This window comes from Chiloscyllium plagiosum, unplaced genomic scaffold (assembly GCF_037043375.1).
Source record: "Chiloscyllium plagiosum isolate Xiang-an unplaced genomic scaffold, Cpla_swu_hap1 HiC_scaffold_18, whole genome shotgun sequence".
Lineage (NCBI taxonomy): Eukaryota > Metazoa > Chordata > Chondrichthyes > Orectolobiformes > Hemiscylliidae > Chiloscyllium > Chiloscyllium plagiosum.
The window spans coordinates 77681876-77686063 of record NW_028270156.1 but is presented as its reverse complement, the minus strand read 5'-3'; positions in this window follow the sequence as shown (position 1 = coordinate 77686063).

The window sequence follows — 4188 nt, the reverse complement described above, 5'->3', positions numbered from 1 at the left end:
AGGAAATATGGTTAATAAGTTTGCAGATGACACCAAGATTGGTGGTATAGTGGATAGTGATAGTGAAGCTTATCTGGAATGCAGCAAGATTTTGATTAACTGGGCCACCAGGCTGAGGAATGGCAGATAGAGATTAATTTAGATAACTGCAAGGTGGTGCATTTTCGTAAGGCAACAAGGACAGGACTCACACAATCAATGGTAGGGCCTTGGGGACCATTATAAAATAAATAAATCTAGGTTTTGGATTAGAAAGGCTAAAAGGGACCAAGATATGTTGTTAGCAAACAGGATTAAGCAAAAAAGCAAGAGAGTAGCCACAGACAGGGTTGGCTCATTTAAGGACAAAGGAGGGAATCTATGTGTGGAGACAGAAGGGGTAAGTAACATCCTTAACAATTACATTGTGTCAGTATTCACTAAAGAGATGACCTACCAGGGAAAAGCCAGAGTGATCAGGTCTCTGGCACTGATCCTGGCTCTGTAGCTCAGAGGTAAATGGGGGAGATTAGGAAAACGATAGTGATAGGAGAATCAATTGTTAGAGGAACAGACAGGAGATTCTGTGATCGTGAACGAGACTCCCAAACGGTATGTTGCCTCCCAAGTGCCAGAGTTAGGGATGTCTCAGATCAATTCGACAGGATTCTGAAGGGGGAGGCTGATTAGCCAGAAATCGTGGGACACTTCAGTACCAATGACATAGCTAGGAAAAGGGATTGAGCACCTGAAAAGAGAATATAGGGAGTTAAAGTGGAAGCTAGAAGATAGGACGAGCAGAGTAGCAATCTCAGGATTGCTACTAGTGCCATGTGCTACTGAGGCTAGGAACAGTGCAGCTGAACATATTACTGCAGAACTGGTATAGGAGGGAGGGCTTCAGTTATGTGTATCATTGGGATACCTTCTAAGGAAGGCAGGATCTGTACAAGGAGGACGGGTTGAACCTGAACTGGAGGGGTACCAATATTCTGGGTGGGAGGTTTACTAGAGCTCTTCAGGATGGTAGGGGACTAGGATCCAGAGATACTGATCAGATGATGGTGTAGCTGATGAACAGGCAGATACAGCGTGCCAGTGGTCTGTGAAGAAGGAAAGACAGTTGATAGGACAAAGTTGCAGCCAGTGTGATGGATTGAAGTGTGTCCATTTTAACGCAAGAAGTGTCAGGAGTAAGGGTGCTGAACTTAGAGCATGGATCAGTACTTGGAGCTACAATGTTGTGGCCATTATAGAGACTTGGATATCATAGCGCCAGGAATGTTTGTTGGAAGTTCCGGGATTTAGATGCTTCAAAAGGAATAGCAAGAGAGGTAAAAGAGGTGGGAGAGTCGCAATGCTAATCAGGGATAGTACAACAGCTGCAGAAAGATAGGTCGTCGAGGAGGGTTTGTCGACTGAGTCAGGATGCGTGGAAGTCAGAAACAGGAAAGGAGCAGATACTTTATTAGGATTTTTCTATAGATCCCCCCATAGCAACACAGACACGGAGGAGGAGATTGGGTGACAGATTTTGGAAACATACAGGAGTGACAGGATTGTTCTCAGGGCTGACTTCAACTTCCGTAATATTGATTGGAACCTCCTTAGTGTAAATAATTTGGATGGAGCAGATTTTGTCAGCTGTGTCCTGGAAGGATTCCTGACTCAATATGTAGATATGCCAACTAGAGGGGAGGCCATATAGGATTTGCTGCTTGGCAATGAAGGTCAGGTGGCAGACCTCTTGATGAAAGAGCATTTTGGTGATAGTGATCAGAACTCCCTGACCTTTACTATAGTCATGGAGAGGGACAGGAGCAGATGGAATGAGAAAGCATTAAACTGGAGCAGGGAGTATTACAATGACATCAGGCAGGAACTGTGGAACATAAACTGGCAACAGATATTATGGAAAATGCACAACAAAAATGTGGAAGTTGATTAAGAAGCACTTGGTGGATAGGCTTGTCCCACTGAGGCAAGGAAGGGATGATCAGGTGAAGGACCCTTGGATGACAAGAGATGTGGAACATCTAGTCAAGAAGAAAAAGGAAGCTTACTCAAAGTTGAGGAAGCAAGGATCAGACAGAGCTCTAGTGGGTTACAAGATAACCAGGAAGGAACTCAAGAACTAGAAGGGGGCATGAGAAAGCCTTGGCAGGTAGGATTAAGGAAATCCTCAAGGCGTTCTAAATGTATATGAGGAACAAGATGATAGACAGAGTCAGGGTAGGACCAATCAGACTCAGTGGAGGCAACTTGTGCCTGGAGTCGGAGAAGATAGGGGTTGTCCTTAATGTATACTTTGCTTCAGTATTCACTAGTGAGAGGGACCTTGTTGTTTACAAGGTCAGTGTGGAACAGGCTGAAATGCATGAACAGGTTGATTTCAAGAAGGAGATTGTGCTGGAAATTTTGAAAAACATGAGGTTAGTTAAGTCCCCTGGGCCAGACGGAATATATCCAAGGTTACCACAGGAAGCAAGGGAAGAGATTGCTGCGCTTTTGGTGATGATTTTTGTGTCCTCACTGTCCACTGGAGAAGTACCAGATGATTGGAGGGTGGCAAATATTATTCCCTTGTTCAAGAAACAGAATAGGGATAACCCTGGGCAAATTATTGAAGAGGATTCTGAGAGACAAGATTTATGATTATTTGGAAAAGCATAGTTTGATTAGAGATAGTCAGCATGGCTGTGTGAGGAGTAGGTCATGCCTCACGAGCCTTATTGAATTCTTTGAGGATGTGACAAAACATATTGATGAAGGCAGAGCAATGGATGTGGAACGTATGGATTTTAGCAAGGCGTTTGATAAGGTTCCCCATGGTAGGCTCATTCAAAAAGTAAGCAGGCATGGGATACAGGGAATGTCGGCTGTCTAGACACAGAATTGGCTAACCCATAGAAGACAGAGGGTGGTAGTAGATGAAAAGTAGTCAGCTTGAGTGAATCGGTGACCAATGATGTTCCATAGGAATCTGTTCTAAGACCTCTGCTCTTTGTGATATTTATAAATGACATGAATAAGGAAGTGGAAGGGAGGGTTAGTAAGTTTGCTGATGACATGAAGGTTGATGGAGTTGTGGATAGTGTGGAGGGCTGTCGTAGGGACATTGACAGGATACTGAGCTAGGCTGAGAAGTGACATATACAGTTCAACCTAGAAAAGTGTGAAGTGATTCATTTTGGAAGGTCAAATTTGAATGTAGATTATAGGGTTAAAGGCAGGATTCTTGTCAGTTGGAGGAACAAAGGAAACTTGGGGTCCATGTCTATAGATCCCTCAAAGTTGCCATCCAAGTTTTTTAGGGTTGTTACAAAAGTATATGGTGTGTTGGCTTTTATTAGCAGGGGGACTGAGTTTAAGAGCTGCAAGATTATGCTTCAGCTCTATAAAGCCCTGATTAGTTCACACTTGGAATATTGTGTTCAGTTCTGGTTGCCTCATTACAGGAAGGATGTGGAAGCTTTAGAGAGGATGCAGAGGAGATTTACCAGGATGCTGCTTAGACTGGAGGGGATATCTTATTAAGAAAGGTTGAGGGAGCTAGGGCTTTTCTCACTGGAGAAAAGAAGGATGAGAGGTAACTTGATAGAGGTGTACAAAGTGATGAGAGGCATAGATAGAGTGGATAGTTAGACACATTTTCCCATGGGAGAAATGGTTATGACAAGGGGGCATACTTTAAGGTGATTGCAGGAAGGTTTAGGGGAGGTGTCAGAGGTCAGTTCTTTACAAAGAGAGTGGTGCATGGGTGGAATACACTGCCAGCAGTGGTAGTAGCGTCATATACATTAGGGACATTTAAGCAACCCTTGGATAGGTATTTGGATGATAGTAAAATGAAGGGTATGTAGGTGTGTATGATCTTAGAGTAGGATAAAAGGTCGGCATAACATTGAAGGCTGAAGGTGCCTTACTGTGCAGTACTTTTCTACTTTCTATGTTCTAGAACGAATTGGTGGAGGATGATCTCAGAGAAGAGAGTGTCCAAAGTTCTAAGCCAAGTTGCTATTAAAAAGGAAGAGGTGTCGTGCATCTTAAAAAGTATTGCTTAGGATAAGTCCCCGGATCCTGATCGGATCTACCCCAGAATATTGAGGGAGGCAAGAAAACAAATTTCTGTAGCATTGACAAACATCTTTGGATCCTCTTGGGCCACAGGTGAGGTCTCAAAGGATGAGAGAATAGCCAATATTGTCC